General features: G+C 43.0%; 1 pseudogene; it reads left to right on the top strand.

The window, feature by feature from the left end:
- Nucleotides 1-419: 419 nt before the first annotated feature.
- Nucleotides 420-27,465, top strand: LOC129667648 (heat shock protein HSP 90-alpha-like; annotated as a pseudogene).
- The last annotated feature ends 304 nt before the right edge of the window (nt 27,466-27,769 follow it).

Consider the following 27,769-nt stretch of genomic DNA (forward strand, 5'->3'; position numbering starts at 1 on the left):
GCATATTTGCATCTTAGACGTCACTCGTTCTGACGTCACCCCTCATCTTGACCATGCCTGACCTCTCCTTCTGCCCTCGCTCTATGGAGCCCTCTCTCCCTCCTCTCTCTCCTGTACCCATAGTTTCTGTCACATCTCAAAATAGCAAGTGTTCTCCCTGCTGCATATGCGTCTATACAGATCTTTTTTTGTGTAAACGAATGTTTTAAGAAAAGTGTGAAAACGAACTTCAGTTTCAAAAACAGAGATGTTCTAATTAAATATGCATATATATATATATATATATATATATATATATATATATATATATATAGTCTTGAATAGGGACCCAGAAACCAACTCTGCAGTCTCTAGAGGCCTGAGAAGCTAATATAAAAATGACTGCTTTGATGGACATTAGGTCACATTGCCAGGGGCAGATGACGAAGGTTCGTTGAGTAGCAGGTGAAGTGAGCTCTTGGTTTCTGGGGTATTCACCAAGCGTTTTCCTAAGGTCATGATATCTTCTAGGCTCCAGACCCTCACCCTTATGATAGAAGAATTCATTGGTGCTACGGCACCTGAGGCAAATGCCTCCCAGAGACAGAGAATGCAAACACGCAGAGCTACAGCTCAGTGTGAAGAAAACAGAAGGCGATGTGAGCGGGGAGGCGTTCAGTGTTATAAACCATCTCCACAGTCAGCAGCAGGAGCAGCGTGATTTCAAGGCGAAGCCAAGAGCCCCGCCTTCCAGTCTCCAGCACGCTGAAACGCAACTGAGGTTTGAAAATAGGCATGCGTTGCTTCATCCTCCTGGCCTCTTCTGATTTTCACCGCTCTCCTGTTCCTGCTCTCTGGTTTAGGCAAGTAAACCATTGTTCTATCCTAATTCCAACGAAAGGATAAACAGTATACACAAGATACCTGAGACAATGATGGTGCCAGCCTTTTACCGGACTTTGCTCACAGGGAGCCCATGGCTAGCCATTAATACACTGTGATAAACAATGCAAGAATGTGGGATTCGGCCTAGTGATAAGCACCATGAATTTCAATTCTTAAACCTCTATGCAGAAAATTAATTTCTTACTACATGAAGACTTGACCAGCTCTAGGTCCAGTACGTGATTTTTATATAATCTATGAGTTTTAATTACACAAACAAGTAAAGTATAAAGGGGCCATTTTAAGTGTAAGACATAGACTCATTTCTCACAAAATTATTTTTCTACATAAAGAAGTTGGTGAACTCCAGTGCCAAAATGTATCATAATCACACACCTCAGTGACCTCAAAAGGTCTTGAATTAAAGCCAAAACAAAGCCAAAAAAGACTTTGATTTCTTAGCCTTCCATTCAATCGACTGACATAAGCAGTCATGTTGGTGTGGTTGAAAGCAGTGCTATTTAAATTGTTGTGTGATATTTCTTCAGTGTCGGCTATGGCTTCTGTCCTGAGGCCTTGCCATGCAGTGTGTTCTCCCCACAGGGCTGTTACACCACGCCAGAGGAGGAAGTCGTTTCACACCGTTCAAGTCTTTGCTTCTCCCCTCCACCTGCTAAGGAGTTTTCGATTGCAGAACTGGAAGGGGAGCAGGCCCCCTACTCCTCTAGCTGATACCGGTACCCATCCCTAGGAAAGCCCTAGAGCCATTGAGCAGTGTCCTTAGAGCAGGGGCTCCTCACGGAAACAACAACCTTGTTATGAGATGTGACAACGCCCAAGTGCCCTTCAGTCTGTTTACTGGGTCCTCCCAGAGGACCCAGCAGTCACAGCTCAGTGGCCAAGGGCTGGAGGAAGGGCCCAGGCAGAACCTGGAACTCTAGCAGTTGCCATGGCAGCAGCAGGACTATGTAAAGCTTCCAGAAGCAGATCTGTCTCAAGAGTTTATAACACAGCCATATGCTGTCTGTGTGCGATCCGTGCTGGGGGGAAGACGGTTCACTGTTTTTCCACCCCCTCCCTTCGTCAGCTTGCGTTGAGATTATTTGCTGACACTCTGGAGACAAAGGTCAGATGAGGTCTCTGACCCGGGTCTTCAGGGGATTCCGAAAGGGGAGAAGCTTGGCTCTTTCCGCTTGTTTGGAAGAAGCATGACAAAGCAGCCACTGCTATGTGTTTGGCCACTGGCAAAATGTCTGGTCCTGTGTCAACTCATACCCTTTACTGTGCAGAATGGTTGATCTAAGAGCACAGTTGATTCCACTGTAATAATAGGATCATTTAGACATACTACAAGCTATCATACAGATGGTGAAGGGATGCACCTTACATGTATATTTGGTTGACAAACACCAACAGGTTATTTTTCTTCCTTCCTTCCTTCCTTCCTTCCTTCCTTCCTTCCTTCCTTCCTTCCTTCTTTCTTTCTTTCCTTCCTTCCTTCCTCCCTCCTTCCCTTTCTTGCTCCCTCCCTCCCTTCCTTTCTCTCCCCATCCCTTCCTCTTTTCCTTTCTTCATTTGTTTTCTTCTTTCTTTTCTCAGTGTCCCAGGCTGACTTTGAACTTTCTATGTAGCTAAGAATGACTTTGTACTTTGGATCCTGCTGCCTCGACCTCTCCAGTGATGAGATTACAGTCCCGCGCTTTCCACAGTGCTGGGATGGAAGCCAGGGCCTTGTGCACCCTGGGCAAGTGCTCTATCCACGGAGTTGCGTCTCCAGCTCTGGGACTGTGCATTCTATGACAGCTGGAGCTGACCATGGACTCCCCAGATTAAACATTGTTTCTGGCGGTGCTCCCCGTGTGTTTGTGTCTGTGGACTCACCAAAGGAGGTTGCCCAACTCAGTGTAGTATATTCTCCTGTCCTCCAAGCCCTGAGAAGCTGAATAAAATAAAGGGTAGACAGGAAAGAAATTGCCTTTCCCCTTTCATTGCTGAGCTGACACCTGATTCCTTTTTCTTTTTATTTATTTCTTTTTATTTTTTTCATTCATTTGGTGCCAGATGAACGAAAAAATAAATAAGAAGGAAAGAGCATGCCTGCTCCTAGATGTGGTGAAGGAAAAGGTTGATTGTAGCTGTGTGGGAGAACATAGCCAGAGGCAGGGACATCTGGGAGAGTCCAGAGTGGACATGACCCTGAGCCACGAGAAAAGGAGAGGGGAAGGAAGAGGAGAAAGAGGAGGGTGCAGGCTTAGATTTTTCACCAAACCTACTTTATTTAGGTTTTTTTTTCTTCTTATCTCATCTATATTAACCTTTTAAAGCAGGATGTGATTGGGCACTATTTCCATTCACAAGCCTTGCTGAGTTGCAGACCTAGGGAAGAAGCTTAGGGTTTGTTCTTGGTACTTTGGAAAACAAGCCACCAGGGCGATTCCTCTGTCAAGTTGCTTTAACTTGTGTTCTCCTAAGACAGAATTAAAACTACAGGGGATGAAAGAAAAAAAAAGATGAAACTTAAGCCATCTTAATTTTTGTCCTTTCTAGACATGTAAGTCTCAGCTTGGAATTCAGGAAGACTCTCAGAATCGGAAGAAGCTTTCAGAGCTGCTGTGGTACTACTCATCCGCTTCTGGGGATGAGATGGCGCCTCTCAAGGACTACTGCACCAGAATGAAGGCAAAGCAGATGTACATTTATTGTATCACAGCTGAGACCAAGGACCAGGTGGCTAACTCAGCGTTTGTGGAATATCTCCAAGAGCATGGCTTAGAAATCATCTATCTGATTGAGCCCATTGATGACTAGTATGTGAAGGAATTTGAGGGCATGACCTTAGTGTCAGTTACCAAAGAAGGACTGGAACTTCCAGAAGATGAAGGGGAGAAAAAAGAAACAGGAAGAGAAGAAGACGAAATTTGAAAACTTCTGCAAAATTACGAAAGATGTTTTGGAGAAAAAGGCTGAAAAGGTGGTTGTCTCAAACCAATTGGTGGCCTCCCCATGCTGTGTTGTTATAAGCATGTATGTGTGGTCAGCAACCATGGAGAGAATCCTGAATGCTCAGGGACAACTCAACGATGGGTTACATGGCAACAAAGAAACACCTGGAGATAAACCCTGATCACTCCATTATTGAAGTCTTAAGGCAAAAGGCAGAGGCTGACAAGGATCTGGTCCTCTTGCTGTACAAAACTGCACTCCCTTCTTCTGGCTTCAGCCTGGAAGATCCCCAGACACATGCTAAGAGGATATATAGGATGATCGAGTTTGGTCTAGGTCTTGAGGAGGATGATCCTACTGTGGATGATAGCAGTGCTGCTGTGACTGAAGAAATGACACCCCTGGAAGGAGATGACAGCGCATCACACATGGAAAGAAGTAGACTAAGCCTTACCAGAAGAGCTACGTATCTTAAGCTTTCCCTCATTCCTTATGATAATATATTTTCCAGGATTTTTGTTTATTTTTTTAACATTTAAAACATCTATGGCATGAAAACTAAAGGAAGATAAAATTCCTTTCTACTTATGATACTGTGATACTATAGGTTTGATTCACCAGGTTGGTAGAACATACTTGTAAGACATATTGTTAGCTTTGTGGTCTGAAGTATTTAGCTGTTGAGCTGGATTCTTTAGTAGACCCAGTCATTTGTCACTTTAAGTGTTCTGAGATGTGCATGTTTAGGATTTTTAGACACCCCTACCTTCTCTCCAATCCCCCCAACCTTAGGTAGGAGATCAGTAGGGAAAAGGGCTGTAGACCTCTTTTATCTACTTCCTGCTGATTAGGGTTGATGGGTCTTTAGGGGATTACCAAACAGTCATCAGGATACCAGCAGTCCAGGCCAAAGGCCAACACAAAACAGCAACACTAAGTCAGCAAAAGCCACAAGACTCAATTGGATTGCCCAGAGAAGTTCTCTGGAATGTTTTTTCTCTTTGATGTTAAAGCTCGAAGATCATCGCAGTGATGTCAATCCAAAAAGTGATACCTCACTCTATGGAGGAGAAAGGGACTCTATATATCTCCTCTCCTCAGAGTCCACCCACAGATGTTCTTAGCTGGCCAAAGTCACCCCCTTGAATGAGAGAGAGCTCACAGCAAAACATCACATGCCCTCTCACAAGCCAACCTCCAGTGAAACATCACGTGCCCAGCTTGCAAAACATCACATGACAAAAATTGAGTCTTCAAGGAAACCAGAAACTTCCACTTCAAGAGGGGAACCAGGTATAGCAGCCAGGAGGCTCAAAGGTACAAAAAGAGCAGGTAGCCAAAATGGTTCGTTTATAGAGGGAAGATCAGCCCCCCTGGGCTGGAGAGTTCAAGAAAGTAGTTGGGGTCTGGCAGTCAGGAGGGTAGGGACTGAGGGATGCTGGGAGAATTTAGCTGCCAGCATTGGCTTTGATATGTTAAATAGGCACTTCAGTCTCCAGTTTTATTTAGTCAAGTGCTTGTAGAGGTCTTCACAGTAGCCAAAAGGTGAAAACAACCCAGATAACCACCAACTGATGAATGAATGAATGGATGGATGAATGAGATGAGATGAGATGAGATGAGATAAGCATATAATAGGATACATTTCAGCCTTAAAAATTAATGCAGTTCTGATATATGCTACAGCATGAATAAACCTGGAAGACATTACGCTGAGTGAAATAAGCCAGCACAAAGGGCAAACAGTACATTATTTCTCTTATACCAGCTATCTATGTGATGGCTAAAGAAACTCCATGTCATGCTAGGCATCTATTTTGGTACCAAATAGCCATTTTTCTCTGACACAAATTCCTGGAAGGTAAGTTCTCTGACAATCTGGACTCCTGACTTCCTTGACCTTCACCTAAAAATGTGCAGCTGCGACCATCTGCTTTGTTATGATATGACACTGTGGTGTTTTGTTTGTTTTTGGGTTTTTTGTTGTTGTTGCTGTAACTCAGCAGACATTCAAGGACTGTTTTGAAGTCACCTTGACCATCAAATCTTGGCAGAGCAGAACAGCTCTCATGGTTTTGACCTTTAAAAAAGCCTTACTTCATCCATCTCTGTGTGGCACATTTCTGATTTGGCTTAGAGGTTACAGCCCTGCTAGCAGTTTTAATAAATTTGTCTAATTATAATTTAAATTGAGTCTGGAGGTCTTTCACCAGGGCTCTTGGACTCTTTAACATCTAGAGCAGCCAAGCTCATAAAACTTGGATTAGACTGTGGCTGCCAAAGGCTTCATGGAGGGAAGACTATGACTTCATACTGGGTACAGAGTTTCTCTTGGAATGATGAGCAACCCTCTGGACATGGACCCAAGTGGTGGTTGCACAACGTTGGGAATGTTCTTAATGCCACTGAGCACTCATTTTACAAAAGCTAAAAGTGTAGGTTTTAAGTATGTTTTACCAGCATTATAACAACCCCCTAGAAATAAATCTCTTAAGATGAGGGAAAAGTGGGAATTATCTAGAATGTCCTTTCATTTGTAGGCTTGGCCCCTAGTCCCGGAGAAAGATTGACATTTCCAAACTGAGCCTATTTTCTTTTCTTTTTGCATTACTCTTGGGCAGAGGGTTGAGGTGGGGACTGGCTCAGGTGATTGTAGAGACTGTCTGTTCTACTGATTGCCTGCAAGGTGAACCTGAGAAAAGCCAATGGTTTGTCGGTATCCTAAAGCTCGAGATCCAGTGTGGCTGACGGTGTAAACCACAGACCAAGGAAGATGGAAGATGAGAGGATGGGTGTCAGCTCAGCCATGAAATAGAGGAAAAAGCAATTTCTTCCCCTCCCCTTTATTTTATTCAGATTCTCAAGGGCTAGGTGATGGAAACATGCTGAGTAGAGCAATCTCTTTTGCTGACTCCACAGATTCAACTGCTGTCCTCAGCCAGAAACAATGTTTAACCTGGAAAGTCCAGAGTCACCTTAAGTTTACTAACTTAAACTATCAGAACCCCAGGGGTGTCTGTCTGTCTCCCCCTCTCTCTTCTCTCTCTCTCTCACACACACAAACACACTTACACATGCAGTTACATTTTACTGAAAGATAAAAGGCTCAACAATCAAGTGTTTCCTGAGATGCATGCTTTAAGAATTTAGTGGTTGAATTGATGGGCTTTTTGATCTTCATGTGGGTTCCCTAGTAAGTTCAGCTGGCTATGACATGGACCCTGTTGCCTGCTTTTGATCACTTTGCCTTAACTGGGCTGCCAAGCCTGACCTCAGTGGATTAGAAGGAGCTCAGTCCTGATGTGACCCGATGTGCTGGAGTGGGTTGGGCCCTCTCCTTTTCTGAAGACAAGGGGAGTGGAAAAAAGGATGAAGAGGGTGGGAGGAAGGGACTGGGAAGAGAGGAAGAAGGAGGCTATGACTGTGATGTAAAGTAAATATATACATTAAAAAATAATTTAGTGGTTAGAATAGTATGGCTTTGAAGTCAGGCTACATTGTGTTCAACAGTGTGGTAATCAAGAAGAAAATAATTATGAACAAATTAAAGAAAAATATTTGAAAAGATTTCCTACAGTCATCAATTATGGGCTGTTTGTCACTTCCCCCTTCTATTCCCGTTTGCTCAGGACCTCAGTTGCCACACAGCTGGTCTCAAATACAGAAAAAAGACGTGTGCCCACTGTGAATTACCCATGGTAAAGATTTTTTTTTTAAAGCAGAAACTTTCTAGATTCGGACGATTACGGATTGTGCCTTCATTTTTATCTTAAAAGTTCTTCAGCCACTTTTGCAATGTTAGGAGACATAAATTAGAAAGTAAGTTAATCATTATCCTCATACAATTGAAAAGCCTATGGAAAAATCCATACTGGAGAGAGGAGTATTTTAAATCCTCAACACTTAAATTAATTAATCAGCGTCTCTCTGCTTAATGCTTTTTCTGGAAACTGTCTTTTCCTAGTATTTCACCCCACCCCCTTCTTTTAAACAGTCTTCAATTTTTCAAAAAAAAAAAAAAAAAAAAAAAAAAAAAAAAAAAAAAGATGGATTGGGACCTTCATTTGTGCCTCAGGTACCCTGCCCTTGTTCTTAGGAAGATGGAAAGCCTTTTCAAAACCCCTTTGCAAGTGAGCTCTCCAGGCAGTTACTTTCCCTTTATGGTAACGCAAAACAAAATGTACCATTAGTCATTCAGCTCAGCCCCCTTTGTGAAAACCGTTGGGCCGTGTAGTTAAAAACTGAAGGATAAATCACATCTACCTAGTGGATGGAACTTGACAATTTCTCCATATGCTAACACTTAAAATTGACATGGAAAGAAGTGCTGACCAGATAGTTCTAAAGAATGAATAGATTTAAAGTTTGAGAATTAATTGCTACGGTCACTTGTACCTTTGCATGCAATTAAACAACTTCAAGAGTGCTATTTACAGAATCGCTGCTTCCAAAGCCAGTCTATGGAAAAGGTCACGACCCCAACTAATTTTTTTTTCAGACCCTTAGGTCACTAATGAATAGCCTGCAGGCATGGCCTTCTTAATAGACTAACAAAGTAGGTCCCCATTTGCACCATTTATTTCTTAAAATAGTTGACATCAGGCCTAAGGACCATCAGTTGGAAAGCAGAAACCTCCAGAGCAGGAAAATATAAGACACTATCTCCAAGTGCAACCCCATCTCCTCTGGTCATTGCCCATTCTCTGGGCAAGCGTGCGGTGTACCCAAGAACCTTCCTCTAAGGAGCTGAAATTTCCTACTAATTTTAATCAAACCCATTTGTTGGGTAATGATTTTCTTAAAAAAAAAATTAGTTTTCAAAAGTGGTAATGGCAGCCCCAAATAACATTACCCCATGGCAGCATTCCACTGTTTTTAAAAAGACTGTTTAAAAATTGATTTTCTTTTCACAGCATTCACCCCAATCCCATTCATCTCCCCATCCCTCCGTATCCACCCTCTGCCCTTGCAACCTTCCTCCCAAAAGAAAATTTAACCCCCGCCCAATCAAAACAAAACAAAAAGAACCCACGTCTTGTCTTGCTGTAGCGCCTCACAGTGTTTCCCACAGAATTACTTGCAAATGTTCACTGCAAGGAGTCATTGGTCTGGTTCAAGGCCTTTGGCTTCTGCTCCACCATCAATACTGGATCCTCACCAGGACTCCTCTCAGATATCCTGTTGTTGCCCTGTGTCATGGAGATCCTGCAGCTTTGGTTCTGCAGGACTGGCATCCTTATGCAACAGTTCATAGAGGAGGTAGATGTTGGGGTGGGCCAACCCAAAGCCCTGGATCTGGGCCTGCGTGGTAGCTGAGTTGGTCAGCCTACCAGCTTTCCTGCACCCATACCACCAAGGCCGGCTCTCCAGGACTGACCTGGCTGGCTTACCCAGTGCCACCAATGGCAAGAGGTGGGGCTAGCTCTCCCAACCCTCACTCCCTCAGACCAGCTTACCCACACCCCTGCCACCAGGGCCAGCTCTACTGTGATGCCCAGGGGAGATTCAGGGAAGCTGGCAAGAGGTGGGGCCAGCACTGCAGTGTCACAGTCAGTGATGGAGAGTGGGGACAGCTCTTCACACCTCTTGGACATCAACATGGTCCCAGGTGTCAGTCCAGACCAGGGATGTCCCTATGGCCTGTGGTGGTAAGACAAGGACTTTGACACAGACCCCTCTGCTGCATGGTCATGGACCCAGACATGGCCCTTAGAAGCAGCATGGGCCAGGATTTCACCATGGCCTCAGATGGGAGACTACTCACATCAGACTATTCCTCTCTACCCTTGCGTGTCCAGTTCTGCCTGTCTTCTTGGTGCTCAAGCCATCCAGCTTCTCTTTCTCTCCTATCTCTCCACCACATACTAGCACATCGTAATGGCTCCTGCTGCGGGTGGGCCTCTAAAACCTGCATTTTTTTTTCTTCAATAGCCTCTCTCCCACCCTCTCTCGCTAAACTTGTCTGCACATGACTCCGCAAGAGACTACTGTTTCTTTTTAATTAAATTAAACTCACGTTGTGATCCTTTGGCTTGCTGAGAGAGCCCTCTTTCCGTCTCTGCTAAAGAAGCAATCCACAGAGAGGGAAATCTAAACTCATTTTACTATGAGCTAAATGTTTTGCATGAGTAAGCCTCCGCAGTCCTCATGGCCACTCTACAACTCAGAAGCCATCGCCCTGGGTCTGTAGCTGAGGAAATTTAAAAAAAAAAGATGAAATGACTCACCCACATCCAGAATCAGAGTCTGGTCCTACATGGGGCTGACTTCAAAGTCAGTGAGTGTCTCCTCCTCCTCCTTCTTCTCCTCCTCCTTCTCTTCCTCCTCCTCCTCCTCCTCCTCCTCCTCCTCCTCCTCCTCCTCCTCCTCCTCTTTCCTCTCCCCCTTCTCCTCTTTTGAGTGTAGCTCCTAACAGAATCTCACTATATAGCACAGACTGGTTTTGAACTTGGGGCCAGGTTGACCCCAAGCACAATTCCCTTGTCTCAGCTTCCTGAGTACTAGGATTTCAGGTATATGCTGCCATGCCTGGCTCAAATCGCAACAAGGCTCACTTGAAAAACATTTATATTCATCAAAATTCCTCTAAGTTAATTTCTAGAGCTTAATTTTCTAGAGCTAGACTGTCCCCATGCTTAAATTACAGCTCACTTCCTACTCTTTTTAGTTGCTCCGGGTTAGGGAATACAATTAGAACATCATCTCCTACAATAACCCACGTTTGCTGTGACCATGGGCTGGAAAGCCAGCCCTGTGCACATTCAGAGGAAGCAGAGCGTAGATGTTTGGCTCTGGCTTCAAGCAGGCCTGTGGTTATCCAGTGAGCAGCGATGTGACTCAGTAATTGTGTAGAGGATGACAAAAATTAGCGGGCCTGTTCACTTTCACTATTACACAGGCAGGAGTTCGATGAAGGAGGGGAAGGGAATGAAAAATAAGGGGAAGCAGTGAGGGACATCGGAAAGGTCCTCAGGGCCACAAGGCAAAGGCACACTAAAAAAGTACAGAGGCCGAAACTTCCACTTTACATAGTCAAGGACAGTGGCTTTTCCTGCAGAGCAGGGGCTTGATAAAGCTTCCTTCTGTTGAGCCTTCTAGCTCTCGCTTGAGAGGAAACAGCGAAGCTTGGCAGACAACAAACGTAGCTGTGATGGCAACAGTGCTCAGACATCACGCCTGGTGGCAGAACAAGCTGCAGGAGTTCGTACCCTCCTCCACCCAGGATTTCCAATTCTCAAGTGGGTTTCTGCCACCTGCATGCATGGCAGATGTATTTATTGATGACTTTATTGTGAACGAGATTTTTCCCGGTGGTGCCAAGCGGGCCCCTGCAGTTTTGACAGGTGGAAGGGAGGCGGGTGGAGGTGGGCTTACGAACGTAGCCACCATGCCACCCCCTACCGTGCCACGTGGAGGCTCAGCAGGATGTGCCGATTCAGTTCCTGCTGGCATTTGTTCCGCGTGGATACGTGACAACTGCTACTAGGAAAAAGCCTTTCAAACAGAGTGCACCCCCCTCGCTGCAAACCCCTCCTCACCCCAGTCTTCCCCCCTTCCTTAGGAACTCTGTTAGGGAGCTCACAGTGCTGCTGAGCGTGGTTGTCAGATCTACACTTCATTTCTACATCACATCAACCCGTGAGTGAGACGCTATCTTATCCCCATTTCCCGAGTAAGGGAACAAAATCAGGGCTGATAGGTTCTTAGTCTTGCCTGAGTGCTGTTTGTACCCACACAGGGAGACCCTAAAGTCCTCAGGAGGAGGACTTTACAAAAGTCCTCTTGTATATGAACAAGAGAGGGCAGGAGTCATCCCTTGTCCACACTTCCCTCTAATCAAGGTCTCCAACCTCGCTGGCTGTTTGGGGTATCTGACCCTTCAGATCGTCTGTATCCTCTTCTGGGAACTGGGGGTAATATCAATAATCGTCTCAAAAGAGCAGTATGTGAATAAACAAGAAAACTGGAAGCCAGTACAGCCAGGCTGGCTTGTCTTTTCTTTTCTTTTCTTTTCTTTTCTGAATTGCTTTAGAATTGTTCCTGAATTCCTTCTACTGTCCCCTAACCCAAACTCTTCACTTCTCAAAAAACAAAACAAACACAAATACACAAGTATTTCTCTGCTTATAATTTTATCTCCCATAGAATGCGGCCATTTTCAACTACATATTCAGTGCATCATACTGGCTTCTTAAGGGCAAGGCAAAAGGGACATCAACTCCACAGCTGCTTCTTTCTCAGGACGCTCAAGTTCTTAGCCGATGATAGCAATCCTATTTATGCTAATCATGGAATGTACATCTTTCTTTTAAAACAGATCATCACCCATGTGGCTTAACTCATCAGTATCAGAAAGATTCCAGGAAAAAAAGCCACTGTCCTTTTACTTAACCCTCCCTTTCACAATAACTCAAAAGGACCACGAGGTTCAAACACAGAAGATGTCTTCTTTGTAGGAGGCACACTTGTAAAGCAATTCTCCCTTTTCATTCTCCAGGTTACTAATTTGTTAATCTGCCTGTGTGGTATTGCTAAGATGCTTTCTACTGGACAGGCTGTAAATTCACATTCTTCTCTAAGCAAATTGTTTCTTCACAGAGCTGAAGCATGGGTTGCCCATGTGTTCCTTCCTTGACTCACCAAAAGCTCAAGGAATAGGATGTAGAAGAAAGAAGGCAAATTATATTTTTCCTTATCACCACCACCATTCAGTTTTGATACAGTCTAGGGATCTTGTTGGGGTTCATTTTCTCTGCCAGTTAAAGAATTAAAAGGCAGGAAAAATCTTGAGTGCAACAGGTGGCAGTGGAGAAATCTCAAAGACCGAAAACCAGAGTATACAGGGTCAGCAGTTTATTGCAGTGAGGAAACATACAGGGGAAAAAAAAAAGACCCTCTGCTGAACAGATGGAGGATTGGGAAAGAAGGGAAAATCCAATCTCTTCTTGAGGACTGACATGTTCAAATCTCTGAAGGAAGAGTTTTCCTCCCTTAATTTAGGGTTGGTCGGTTTGAAGAACCTAGGATGGTTGATTGGTCCACAACTGCCTTTAACACATCTTTCTGGTCTCACCTTGAATTTACTGAGTCAGTCCATCAGCAGAAGGCCTGCAGATGGGAGACAAAGCCTAGAAGACCTTTGTTTTAAGTGGCCAGGTTGTCTCGAGTCAGGAGGGCCAAGAAGAAGCTGGCCATCTTAGAAATTCACCATCTTTATTATCTAGCCCTGACCCCTTTCCCTGTCTGTCTGCCTTCCAGTGAGTCTAATTCTTAGTCTGTTGGTTTTGTGTAGGGAAACTCAACCAAAGACAATCAGCCACGTCTTACATCTTGAAAGAAAAAAAAAATGCAAGAGAATGTCTTTAAACATATGGCTACCTGCAGCCCAGGGTCTTTCATTTCCTCTTCCCCTGTCTGGGTTTCCTGTTCTCACATTTCTTCACAGCTTCCTTCTTCTTGTTGTAGGTTCTTGTCTTGGAGAGGTCTTTCCCCATGGCTGGGGTAGCTCCCCTGACTCAGGCCCAGCGGCACCCTCTGTAATCCTCACAGCATTCCTCTGTCCTGACATTATCTCAGTTGTTTATATTCATTGCTGCCTCCTTCAACTTGAGGGTAAGCTCTTTCAGGGCAGAGACCTCCATTTTGCTTACTGCTACATTCCCAGACGTTTGCCACAATCTAAGTGCTTCTTAGCATTTTGTGGACTCAGTCATGGGAAGGTGATCCAGATGAAGGCAAGCCAGGAAGGCTGTGCTGTGGGCACATTTAAGTAAGGGGTACAGTCAGGTCTTACAGATGGTGCCCTGTAGCCCTTAGAAATTGGAGGACCCCAACCTTGCCTGCATCAGCCTCAGCTCAGATCATAATCCCAACACTCATTGGTTGTTCCAAAATATCTGTCAAGACTGGGAGGATTTGAGTCTCTGCTCTGGCTCTTACTAGCTGATGTCTTACTATCAAATTTCTTCCTCCTTCCCATGGGGTTATACAGCACCTTTCCTAAAGAGCCATGAAGATAAATAATACATGTAGCAGGCCTAGCCTACTACCTGGAACAATGTGAAGCTGTGATAGGTTTTGGCCCTGAGTTTATGTCTTGATAAAACATAACTTATATGTGATGAACTAGTTATTTCCTGGGGCAGAACTCACTCATTGATTAGGGCATCCTTCTGTTAAAAAAAAAAATGAAAGTCTCACAACTTTGTCAAGATGGTTCTCGCCAAACCCTCATGACCAATCAATCATTGGGAGTTGGCATGCAAACAGAAACCCCATTAGCCCTTCCTGACTCAGAAAGCTTTTAACAAGCTGTCAAGCAGGATTAGTAACATCAAGCTTGGTGCCCCAAAGCACATTGGGAATTAATTTTTTTTCCTCTGAACAAATGGCAAATTTAGCACAAGAAGAGAGAGTAATGAGGCTTCAGCTCTTGGTGAATGGTGGCAAAGGGGAGCTCCTGTCTCTCCCACTGGCTTTGGCTCCCAGGCAGCACATGTTCTGCAGTCCAGATGCAGTCCTTAGGAGGAAGCAGCTCTCATGAGAACGGGGTGTTACCAGAAGAAGTCTTCCATATGGCTAACCAGCTCTTGGCGAATTCTTATGAAGTGTTACTCATGCTTTCTTACAATGCCTAGATTCCTATCTCTACCTACGCCTTTAATAACTTATCTTTAAATGACAATCTAGCAGCTTACTAATTTTTTATCTTTATTTTTTTAGAATTGTCCATGGGGTTTGTTAAGAGGGTGAGGGATGAGCACGGAGGGACCTGACAGTCATGGAGCAATAGCACAGAACAGAAGTGGGGAAAGAATCAAGAAAGGATGAAACACATAGGCAGAGAGTAGATGACATCTGTATGTCTTTAAGAAGTTTGGCCACCTCAATAAAAGCAGAGTAGGAGAGGCTAGCCCCTAAGGACCTGCAGGGCTCTCTCACCTCTGGTGGAAGCAAAGCCTCTAGCTTTCTCCATCAGGTTCACCATTTTAGGAAATTACTTGCTGGCAGGGAGGGACTAATTTACAACAGAAGGGAAATGTCCAAGGCCAACTATCTCCTCTTAGATGTAATGAGGAGGCATTTATGTTTAATGACCTTGTGAGTTGAATTTGATTATTCTTACTTTGTTTAAAAAAATGTTTGTTTTTCAGACTGGAAAGATGGTTCAGAGGTTGGGAGCGCTGGCTGCTCTTCAAGAGGACCCAGGTTCAATTCCCAGCACCCACATGGCAGCTTACAACTGTCTGTAACTTCTGGTCCACAGACATACATGCAGGCAGAACACCAATCCACATAAAATAAAATAAATTAAAAACAAAATAAATAAAAACGCTTATTTTTTAGATATGTGTTTTTGTATTAAATGTGTGTGTTTTACAGAAACACATGATTGTATGGGTGTATGCATCTGTGTACTTATGTATAGAAGCCAGAAAATGATGTCCGGTATTCTCTGTACTGGCTGCTCTTCCAGAGATTATGAGTTCAATTCCCAGCAACCACCTGGTGACTTACAACCATCTATAATGAGATCTGATACCCTCTTCTGGTATGCAGGTGTACACGCAGACAGAACATTGCATAAAAGAAAGAAAGAAAGAAGGAAGGAAGGAAGGAAGGAAGGAAGGAAGGAAGGAAGGAAGGAAGAAAGAAAGAAAGAAAGAAAGAAAGAAAGAAAGAAAGAAAGAAAGAAAGAAAGAAAGTTGGTATAATGTTCTTTTGGGATGTATACAATTTGCCCTGTTCATTCAAATGCTGATTTCTTCTCTACCCTGCTGTCTGGTTTCAATCCAGACATTGCATTGTGATGCTTTGCCACTTTACTCCTGTGTGCATCACCTGTCTCAAGTTTGTGTAAACATGCCACCATTTGTTCTCTAAATTGTCAATTAAAACAACCAGCCACAATGAGGAACAATGGGGAGGATAGGGTGGGACATCCTGGTCCCGAGTGGGAGGAAGAGGAAGGAAGCAGGGAGCGAGGAGAGGAGGAGAATCTGGAGGAGAGGTCTTGGAACCATGTGGAGAAATGAGCCGGACCTAAGATAACACTAAAAACAAGTATAATGGGTGAATCTGAATGGCAGGAAACTATGTGGGCTTGGAGGTTTAGGATGGAGTAACTATTGCCCAGCATTGTGTTCTAGGTTAATTAAACAAATCCTAGTCTCTGTGTGGTGATTTGTTTATACAGCTGTTTAGGAATACTGCTGCTTAACTAAAAGATATATTAGTAGTAAATATTAATGGCCTAATACAACAGTTATGTAATTCTCAAGTGTTTTCTAGATTCGCAGAAGAATTTGATTTAACACCACAGGGTGTTACAGATTCTGTGACTTGTGTTATCTGTTGTACAGTGTGATGAAATCATGTTCTCATAAGCTATCTGTATATGGATACCATGTAAAAAACATTCCAGGGGCTAATCATACATTTGACTAAGAGTAGTAAAGTAAATCAGAGGCTAAAGTGTAACTAAAAGCAGCAAGCACAATGCAATACTCCTTATAAGCAACAGGCAAGTACACAGCAGCAGGTTCAGAACGGAAGAAGTTGCTACACTGTGGCTGAGGAGAGCAACTGTCAGACACTACACACTGGTGAACCATCTCCAACATGGCGCTCTTAGACCCTGCAGCTGGTAATGAGAATGCTTGAGTGCGGACTGGGGGTGCTTGAGTAGGGGAATGGAGATGATTAAGAAGTGTTACTTAGAAGGGAAATTTTTTTTCTTTCTAGCAGTGATAACATCAATAAAAAAGACTGCTTTTGTTAGTAAAAAGTGCCTGTTAAGCAAATGTTCATGCGTTGTTTGTTAGGAAACTCTCTAGAGAGCATTTGCCAGAATAAACACACGTCAAAGTGGGCTGTGTCCAGTTCTGTTTACCAAGGGTCATGGGGTTTTGCTACAACAGAAGGAAGTTTAAACTAATCTAACTCCTAGCCTGTACTATCTTTGAAAAGTGTCGTTTTATCATAATACTTAACAAGAACAACAAAACTGAGTATTTCAAGCTCCAGGGAGGAGGTCATGAACTCTCTGTAGTGCCCGAGCCAGAGCAGAAGCTTGACAGATGTAAACTCACTCTTACAGGGAGTGGGTATTTCCTCATCATTTTCTAGGGGTGGAAAGGGACTACCCACCTGCAATAATCTTCTAACAGCAATGGAGGTAGGATGTGGAGGAGGCCCTGATTCCCCTTTGCTATTAATAGCCTTGCCCTCCACTGTCTCTGCCCACCATGCTACTACCCATCTTTTCCTGTACCAGCTTTTAAAAGTCTTTCCCACTTCACTCGTGTGTGCTTCTCCTCTGACCATGGCTATGTTTGAGCTTCCTCTCCTAGAGTTCATGGCTGTGTTGGTTTGGGTAGGAATGGCCCCCACAGGCTCATAGATTAGAATGCTTAGTTACCAGGGAGTTGAACTATTAGGAGGTTTGGCCTTGTCGCAATAGGTGTGGCTATGTTGGAGGAAGTGGGTCACTTGTGGTGGGCTTTGAGGTTTCAAATGCTCAAGCCAGGCCCGGTGTCTCTCTTGACTTGCTGCCTGCTGATCCAGATGTAATGCTCTTGGTTCCTTCTCCAGCGCCATGTCTGCCTGCATCACCACCATGCTTCCCGCCATAATGATAATGAACTAAACCTTGGAACCTATAAGCCATCCTCAATGAAATGTTTCCCTTTTCAGAGTTACCATGGTTCTGGTTTCTCTTGGCAGCAATAAAACTCTAAGACAATGGTCTTATCTTCCAACCATGGTGGTGTTTCAGATTCCTCTCCTGGAGCTCATGTTCTTAGCTTCTGACTATGTTGATTTGGCAAGGCCACACTGGAAAGAGGGAAAAATTATAGAGACCCGGTGGTGCCGCCCAAGTCCATCTTCAGGATCCTGGCAATATTGGCAAACCAGTTTTGTCTTTTGTTCTGGCTGAAGCCAGACTGACTTTTATGTACTGTACTGGTGGGTTTTAATGCCCTCTTTCCACAAAGGAGAGACTGAACGAAGAGGCTGGAGAGAAGCCATGTCTAGAACACAGCTCCAGTGATTCAAGGAGATCCCACCTCCTACCTTCCCATCACCTTCCGTAGTCCATTTGGCCTGAAGTCTGCTGGTGGATTAACGTATTGATGAGAGTCAGAGCCCTCACGCTCCAGTCAGCTCTGAACACTGCAGCCCTGGGGCCTAGGCCTGAAGGCATGAGATTCTGAGGGCATTTCAGATACAAACCATGACCACGTGTGTATCTTCACTTATAGAAGGGCAAGCTGAGTCTTAAGGGACTCAACAACTCACAAAGGGAAGAGCTGAGGCCACAACCATCTGCCATCTTTGTATGACAGAAAAGCCTCTGCTGTGAACAATGAATTCTTTCCCACAGAAGCTTGTGATCCGCTAGTTACAAGGCCTCTCTAGATTGGCTGCTTTCACTTCGTCGCACGCTCTTTCGGCTCTCCTTGTGGCTTGATGGCTCACATCTCTGTATTAATGAACACTATTTTGTTCCGTGAATGCACCACAGAACGGCTGTCCTCTTGCTTCTTGGAGGATATGTGGATTGGAAACGATAAATAAAGCAGCTGTCAATATGCAATGGTCCAATGTTTGTGTCTTCCAAACCTCATATGTTGAAATTCTAAACCCCAGAGTTCTAGGATTGGGAACAGGAGCCCTTAGGAGGCTCTACCTTCAAGAATGGGATCTTTAACCTCATAGGAGACCCCAGAGAGACTCTCTGACCCTTCCACTATAGATCACTGCTGGGTGTCATTTATAAATCAAAAAAGCAAACCCTCACTAAACCCTAAACACATGGACACCCTGACACTGGACTTCCCTGGCTCCACTACTGTGAAAAATAAGTTTCTGTTGTTTAGTGTCTTACTCAGTTCGTGAACTTTTATTATAGCAGCCCAACTGGACTAAAACAGTATATGGGTATAAGGTTTCAACACATTTAAGTAAACACCAAGAATCAGAATTGCTGGATTATGTAGTAAAACTTTGTCTTACTTTGTAGAAACCTGCTAAATTCTGCAAAATGATGTATTCTGCATTCCCATCAGCAATAAATGAGACTTCCTTTTGCTCCGCATCCTCAGATGACTCAAAGTTCCCTTTTCAACATGCACCTGCTCCCTCCCCACTCACTCAATGCTATCTTGATTAGGTTTTTCCAAGAAGCAAGTTTAAATGCAAGCATTTTATTTAATGGGTTACTCCAAAAGAGAACCATTAAGTAAATGAAGTAAGAAAAGTCTAGAAGGTATCGAGTTCAGGGTGAACTATGAAACCACTCTGGGAAACTTGTCTCACTGCAGTAAAGAGACACCATGACAGTAGCAACTCTTGTAAAGAAAAACATTTAATTCCTGCTGGCTAACAGTTTCAGAGGTTTAGTCCATTATCAGCACGGCAGAAGGCATGGCAGCGTGCTGGAGGAGCTGAGACTTCTACATCTTGATCCACAGGCTGCAGAAGGAGACTGTGTGCCGCTTTCGGTGTGGCTTGAGCATATATGAGACCTTAAAGCCTGCCTCCACAGTGACACACTTCCTCCAACAACTCCACACCTCCTAGTAGTGCTACTTCTCTAGGCCAAGCATTCAAACACATGAGTCTATGAGGGCCATTTCTATTCAAACCACCACAGCAACCTGTTTGGGCTATTCTCTCTCTGTGTCTCTCTTTCTCTGTCTCTGTGTGTGTTTGTGTGTGTGTGTGTGTGCATGTGTATGCATGGGCAAGTGTGTCTGTTCTGTCTTTCTGTCAGCCCCTCTCTTTCTGTGTTTGTGAAGCATATGTATGTATTCATGGATATACATGTATCTGGGTATATAGATATGTGGACACACCTATGGTGTCTTCTTTAATCACTCTCCACTTTGATTTTTGAGACAGGGGTTCTCACTGAGTCCAGAGCTCATAGGATGAGCTAGGCTGGCTGGCTGATGGGCTACAGGGATCTGCCTGTCTCTGCTCTTTGTTGTGTTGGAGTTACAAACACACGCTTTTTCTTTCATGGCAGTTCTGGGAATTCAACTTTATGCCCTCATCCTTACGTGGCAGGCACTTTAATCAACTGAGCTCTCTCCTCAGCCCCTTGTGCTGCTTCTAAGGGTATTCTTCCTTAAAGCCTCAGCTAGTCTGATCTATGCACTGAGCCTGCTTCTCTGCTTTAAAAAAGTTCTCAAAGAGTCACCGCTGTTTTGTGATAAGTCTTTGCAATGACAAAGTACATGCTAAAAAAATAGGTGGGCTACCTACAACCATCTGCCTCCGTGGAGATGTAAAGATGTAAACAGATAAAATGTGACTGATTAACTGACTTTATGTTGGACTTTTGATTACAAACAATAAACGTAAACTTAAGCTAACCAAGAGAATAAAGTTTATTGTAGAGGTAGCAAGAGGCTCATGAGCACGTAACAGCGAAACCGGATTAATGTCATGCCTAACAGGGGCTGGAACTACATGCCACAAGAAGCAGAATGGTGCGCCTACTTAGCTCTTTCAAGATCCCCACTCCTGGCTTTTTCCTACCCATTTCCTCCAATCTTCCCCTTTTACTTCTGTGTGGGCCATGCTAAGCTGTATGATGTTACAGGAACATACAAGCCACATCTACCTGGTTAGGTCAGGTTAATTTCTAGGGAAGCGGAAATGGGTATTTTGAGTAGCTTCTACCCTTTCCCCCAGCTCCAGCCTGGGATCTTCAGGTTGGTGTGCATGCTTTAATAAGTTCCTACCGGGTTACACAGCCGTAAAAGAGACACGCACATATGGAGATTTTTAAAGAGGGACATTGTCAGATCTACCTAAGTAAACCTTTTAGTAGCATGTGTATATTCCTGTTATGGCTTAAATATGAAATACTCTACTCAAGCTCATGTATTAAAACTGGGGCCCTATTGTCAGTGGTATTTTGTAAAGTTCTGGACATTTCAGAAGTACCTACCTGTGTTGAGATAATCTTTTGTACACTGTGTGAAGGGTGTCTTTGTATAGTCAATTATCGATTGCTAAACTGGCAGAGAGCTAAGTACTGTCCAATGCTGCTTATGTTGTTCTCATGGCTCATCACCTGTCTCATATTTTGTAAAAACTCTTTCCCTCTCACCTTTTGATTGGCTTAAAAAAGATCCGATGGCCAATATAAAAGGTGGGACTTCCGGGCTGAGAGAGGGAGAAGAATCGGACATGGGGGATTTCCCAGCCTGACATGGAGAAGAACTGGTGCCTGGACTGAATGTTAAAGGGGTAATGGGCCACGTGGTGGGTAATGGATTAGAATAGATAGGTTAATTAGCTTAGATGAGCTAACTGGGAGGTAGCCAAAGCTAATGCCTAAGTTATAATAAAAATTAGTAATCCTCTGTGCCTTTCTTCTGTTGGTGGGTCAAGAATGCCCTTTTACAGACCTGGAGGAAACAAGTTACTGGTGATTCCTTGAGCGTGTCTTGTCCCAAGTCCTCTCCTGTCTCTTTTTGCTTTCTGTCAGCCATAATGTGAGTATTCTTTTTTGTTACACTTTTGACCCATGATGGACTGACACCTCTAAAGCTGTGAGCAAAATAAATAATTCCTCCCTGTCAGTTATTCTCAGGTGTATTTGTCCCAGCAACATGAAAGTAAAACAATTCCAGTGCAAACTACTTTTCTCAATCAACACTATTTGACGGGCATTCCCATAATCAAATGTGGATAAGGCCTCCATTTTCCTCTGGTTTCTATGCCAGAAGCACCCAGTTCTCATACTCCAGAAAGAGAAGAATTCAATGGGAAATAGTAGAGGCAATGGTAAAAAGGTTTAATTAGAGCACGCAAGGAAGCAAGAATATATATACTCTTTAGGAGAAGAAGCCACAAGCTGAGCAACAGTGACTTATCTTTGAGAGAGGCAGAACGTTCATGTCTCTTCTCTCTATGCCTCTGCCTGGGTGAGAACTTCCAGGAAAAGGGAATGCTTTTCTTAGAAGCCCATTTTACCCAGAATTCAGTCTGTTATAAGATCTATAAGATGTATGAATATGTATCTGGTACCCCTAAAGTAGAGACTTTACTTGAGAAAGTGTGACAGGACCCCAAGCTGGCTTAAGCTCATCCAGAAAAGGGGCACTTCCAGTTATTGTTTATATTATGTTTTGGCATTCTCTCTTATTTAGGGTTTCTATTACTGTGAAGAGACCAGGACCACAACAACTTTTATTAAGGGAAACATTTAATTGGAGTTGGCTTACAGGTTTAGAGGTTTAGTCCTTTATCATCGTGGTGGGAAGCATGGCTTTACGCAGGCAGACATGGTGCTGGAGAAAGAGCTAAGACTTCTACATCTGGATTGGCAGGCAGCAGGAAGAGAGAGTGATATGGGGCCTGGCTTGAGCATTTGAAACCTCAAATTCCATCCCCAGTGACCTACTTCCTCCAACAACGACACACCTCCTAATAGTCTCACTCCCTATGAGCCTATGGGGCCCATTTTCATTCAAACCACCACAGGTCCTGGTCAGGTCCATCTAAAGGGGCTACACCAGCCAGTATCTTGACCACCAGTCAACTGCCAACATTATTTTTACACCCAGGACTTTGAGTTGCCCCACTGGTTCTTCTTTACATCCTCCTTTTGTGAGCTTGTTGATTAATTTCTCCAGATATAACTTCCTGCCTAACACAAATCCATTCATTTAAGTGGTTTCACCATATTCTGTGGTAAGGTATAATATAATTTATTTGATAACATGTTCAGTGAAAGGTTACTTAGCTATTAATTTATTGTTTCTTTATTGGGTTGGGAAGAATTTAAAGTCTTTCTACAGGCATACACTTGCATTTTGATGTTCTTTTTTTTTTTTTCTTTTCACATTGTTTTTCTGAGCTTGGGTTTCTCTGTATGCATTGAGCTGGTCTCAAACACAATTTTTCCTGTCTCAGTTTCCCATGTTCTGGGATTACAGGTGTCTACTACCATGGCTGACCTGTTGATGTGTTTCATAACATACTTTCCTACTACTGAAATTGGTGACTGTAAGATCAGGCACATTTTTAACTTCAGTATGTCCGTAACCTTACTTAGAATCAAGTTACTATTGATGTGTACCATTCTATTGTTTCACTGATCTTTATGTATCCTTTTTTTTTTTCTTTATGTATCCTTAAATGACTAACACAATAATTATTGTAGCTTTACAGTAGGCCTAAATCAGTATAAATCTTCTAAGTATAACCTTCCTTTTCAAAATCATTTAGCTTTTTTCCATCTTCAAGTAAATATTTGAGTGCTTGTCAATTTCCCCCTAGAGTAAAACCTGTTGGAGTATTGACCACAATTGCACTGGGACCACTGATCAGTTTAAGTGTCATCTTAGCCATATTGGGTTGGCCAAGCTATAAACATTATATGTTTCTCCATTTATTAAGGCCATTTTTGTTTTTCCTCTGGATTATGTTATAGTTTTCAGTATATAGATCTTGTATACATTTTGTTAATTCAATTTCATCTTTTTCGATGCTACTTTTAAATATCATTGTTAATCATTCATGTATATATAGAAATAGCAGATTTTTTTTTATACTCCTAAGTGCTCTTTTTTCTGAGTAAAGGTGGGGGTATGAAAAGTCCTGGTCCTTTGTTGCTCTAGGAGTTGTTTATGCTGCAATTCCAGTGATGGCTCGTTTTTTTCTGAAGTTTTTACTATCCAAGCTGGTGCGGACATCTGCCATAGGCACCCTCCACGGAGACACCTGAAACTCCCTCAGCTCTCCCCTTTCTTCTCTGCAAACTCTAGCTTCTCCAGATCCGTACTCAGTCTTTTGAATTCATGGTGACTGGTGGGCTTATTTTGGATTTCTCTTCCGTCCTAGTTTGGGTTTCTATCACTGTGATGTAACACCATGATCAAAAAGCAAGTTGGGAAGAAAAGGGTTTATTTGAATTACACTTCCACATGGCTTTTCTTCACTGAAGGACAGGAACTCAAACAAGGCAGGAACCTGGAAGCAGGAATTGATGCAGAGGCCATGGAAGAGTGTTCCTTACTGGCTTGCTTCCCTTGGCTTGCTCAGCCTGCTTTGTTATAGAACCCAAGGCCACCAGCCGAGGGATGGCTTGTGGGCTGGGCCTTTCCCTCCACTAGTCACTAATTAAGAAATACCCTACAGGCTCGCTTACAGCCCAGTTTCATGGAGGCAATTTTTAATTCAAGTTCCCTCCTCTCAGATGGCTTTAGGTTCTGCCAAGTTGATATAAAACGACCCAGCACATCTATGTCCACGTTGTATGAGTTGTTGTCTTGTAAGAAGCCTGGCTGGAAATAGGTTCACTTCAGTCTTCCTTCTTTTAGTAGTTAGACTTGTACTCCCTCCTGTCCTGTTGCTGACAATTGTTATTTCCTATAGTTAAACCTGATTTTGTCACTTATGGATAGAGGAGTAGTTAACCAGGTATTGTGCCCTATGCCAGCATAGGATGAGGCAGGAGGATTAGCATGTTTGATACCAGGCTGGCCTGCCCAGTGAGTTCCAAGGCCGACATGGACTACATAGTGAGACTTCGTCTCAAAAAAGCAAAATTAAAATCAACTCTTACGTGCTTTAAAGTCTTGTTTCAAGCATTTTTGTTGTATGAGATTTGTGATTGTTACGTTCCATGAAATCTTGTAAACTTTGTTCTTTGGCTTGAGAAAGGCCTCCTAGTCGCAAAAAAATGCCCAATATGTACTATGATTTCATGTTGTCTCCCAAATCTCCTGTCCTTCGAAAATTGATCCTTGATAAGGAGAACTGGGAGGTGGAACCTTTAGGAGGTGTTTGGGTTAAGGAGACACTACCCTATGGCAAGGTTTGCATACAGCAGAAGCAGATTCCATATTAAACATACAAGCACGGTCATCGCTGACTTGTCACTCCTGCCCTCATCCTAACTTTATGGGCACCCAGCAAGAAGGCTCACACCAGATGCTGTTATAGCCAGCCTCTAAGCTCTCAGAACTGTGAGCCAGTTTTTTCTTTTTATTGTTAAGTTACCCCTTCTGTATTGTTCTGTTACAGCAACACTAGATGGCAAATTATGTCATTAATTTGATATTCTTTTTGCCATATATATATATATATATATATATATATATATATATATATATATATATACACACACATGTATATATCCAGAGCCAATTTTGTTAGCTGCTAAGTAAGGCAGGGATTTTTATAGGGAATCGCCTACCTTCAAAGCATCCTTTCACTTTGTTTCAGTTAAAAGTTTAGGAGCTAGAGAAATGGTTCAGCAGCTAAGAGGAATCACTCTTCTATCAGAATCCAGATCCAAAACTCACCATCGGGAAGCTCACAAACTCCTGTAATTTCAGTTCCAAGGGATCCAACACTCCCTCTTGGCCTCCACAGGCACCTGTACACAGAGAGAGGTGAGGGAGAGAGAGAAAAAAAAATAAATCTTAAAAGCCAGCCAAACAAACCTCTAGAAGGAAACTGAGCATGTCAGGAACCATCCAACACCTTTATGGTACAAGGTGAGTGTGCTCAGAAGTTCTACTGTATTGCATTTTCATCTTTCTAACAAGTGCCCCATGATGTTAAGCCCTCAATGTGTTCACCGTCATTCAGGAGCATATACCTTAACTGAGCATGCTCAGGAATGTGCCTGCTCCTGAAGGGCTTTCCCATATGAATATGTGTCTCCCCAAGTAAAATTCCCCCACTTCCTTTCTGTGAGGCACTGCCTTAGAAATGCTCCCATGGCCTTGCCTGCTGCAGGGGATACATCTCTCCTGCTCTTTGATGCTTGCTTTGGGCTTTGCACGAAATGAGACTCAGGCCCATCATATTTGGTTACAGTGCAATTCCTTTTGCTTGATTAAGAATTATTTTTTATTTTTGTTTAAGGAGTTTGTAACAGGTTCTTTTTTGGCTTTCAGATTTCAAGGATCCTATCTGTACATGGCTGGATCTTAACAGGGATAAATCTAAAATTCATTCAGTCTGTAATCTCAGATCTTTCTGTGGATCAGGGAAATTTTATTTTCAACAGCATTTTTCCTTGAATATTCCTTTCCCCCCTCATTCTGGGATTCCTGTTACATGTTAACAGGATGAGTTATACCAAACAAAGACATTTTGTTTGGAAACAGAAGCCCAGTACCTGGAACCATGTCCATAAGTACTAAATGAATACTAAATGATTTTGCAAGTGTGGATCTTAAGTATCAAAGCCATGGCCAGCTCCTCTCATTGATTTCCCCCACCCCTTCACACACAACACTACATTTAAAGAAAAACGGCTCTAAAAGAGAATGTTGGGGAGTATCAGAAAATCCCTTCTTCGTTGTGTTCACTCAAAGAGACTACAGAATTAGTCATCAAGTATTATAGTTAAACAAAAATACAAAAGCAATTCTATTTTTCATTAGAAAACATTCATCTTTTCTTTAAAAATGGAAAAGTTTCCAGCGCACTTCTAATCCGCTCAGCTCACTGCTAAAAAGCTTCATTTGGGTGAATAGTGAGTTTCATGGGATCATGTCCAGCACTCTGTCCAGACACAAATAAAAATGTCTGCAGTCACTACCCCAGGGATGATGAAACTGCAGGACCAGTGATCCCACTCCAGGGCTCAGGCATTCAGCTGGAACAGAAAAATTAGTCTCCCGGTGGGCTGGCATTCTTACAATGTCATCATTTGTATTCAGATTTTTTTTATGGGCTTTAAAGCACATTGTGGTCAAGGAGTACAACATAAGAAATCATCTTCAAATAGCTAATAAAATGACCAGAGTAATCACATTAAGAATTTATTTTTTTAAAAAATTTTTGCATTGCTTTTATAATATGGCACGATTAAATTCAAGAAAGTTAGGCAAAGGTATATTGTAGATAGCTATGCAATTAATTTTCCTGGAAAAACATCTGTATTTTTTAAAGCCTTGAATAAAAATAGAAAAAAATGTTAAAAAAAAAAAAAAAAAAAAGAAATCATCTTCAGAGGCCTGAAATGAATTCAAGAAAAATGGTAAACTCTCAGAGAAGATAAGCAGGATAGCAAATGTTTAACAATGACCATTTCAGGTTTTGTTGACAAAGAACCAGACAGAATACAACTTAGTATTTATTTGGTGAATGAAGAAAAGGAACCACAACCTTTCTTATTCTTGGGTTCAAACCCTAGCCCCAGCAGTATTGGATCTTGAAAGGTTACACTAGTATGTTTTCTTAGCTTCAGCTCACTAATCTGAAAAATGGGGATAATTGTGCCTATGTGCTCTTATTACAGGGATTGAATCAAGTCATGATGCCTGGGAGAGGGGACGTCTCAACAAAGGGCAGTCATTTTGAGAGCTCTCATTTGCAGCAGTCATTGGTGAGCTAGTTCTTGACCAAACAGATCTACCAGTTAACCCATCTCGAGCTATCTCCTAATAGATCGACTGTTCTCCACATATACATTGTATTGAGGTCGTTCGCACCTGGCGCTGGATCATGCCGCTGGACACTCCCGCAGACCACCCTTTCCTGGGAACCAAACACAACCTGTCTGCTAATCACCAGACCTCTGACATGCTAGACTGTGACAGGCAAAGCCAGGACTCAGGAAGAATGACAGCGCCTCACTTGGCTAGCAGCAGCTTCTGTGGCTTATGTGGGTGAATGCAAAATACACGAAAAGACTGTAACTTACAAAGGTATGGATACTCCTTTCCACCAATTTCTTAAGAACTAACTACTTAATATGAGCAAAGTGTCTTTGGACTAATAGTCTAGGTAGCTTCTGAAATACAATTAATGCCCCAATCAAACCTGAAGAAACTCTTTGCCTATAAACAGACTCCATATACCTTTAGCAGCTCTTGTCTCAACTAAGTGAAATCTGGGTGAGAAAGGAACCCCGTAGGATTTGTGACTAACATAATTTTAAATGACAATGCGAATTTCCCTCCCACGCAACCAATGA

The sequence above is a fragment of the Psammomys obesus genome, unplaced genomic scaffold, assembly GCF_907164565.1.
Source record: "Psammomys obesus unplaced genomic scaffold, mPsaObe1.curated_primary_1811, whole genome shotgun sequence".
Classification (NCBI taxonomy): domain Eukaryota; kingdom Metazoa; phylum Chordata; class Mammalia; order Rodentia; family Muridae; genus Psammomys; species Psammomys obesus.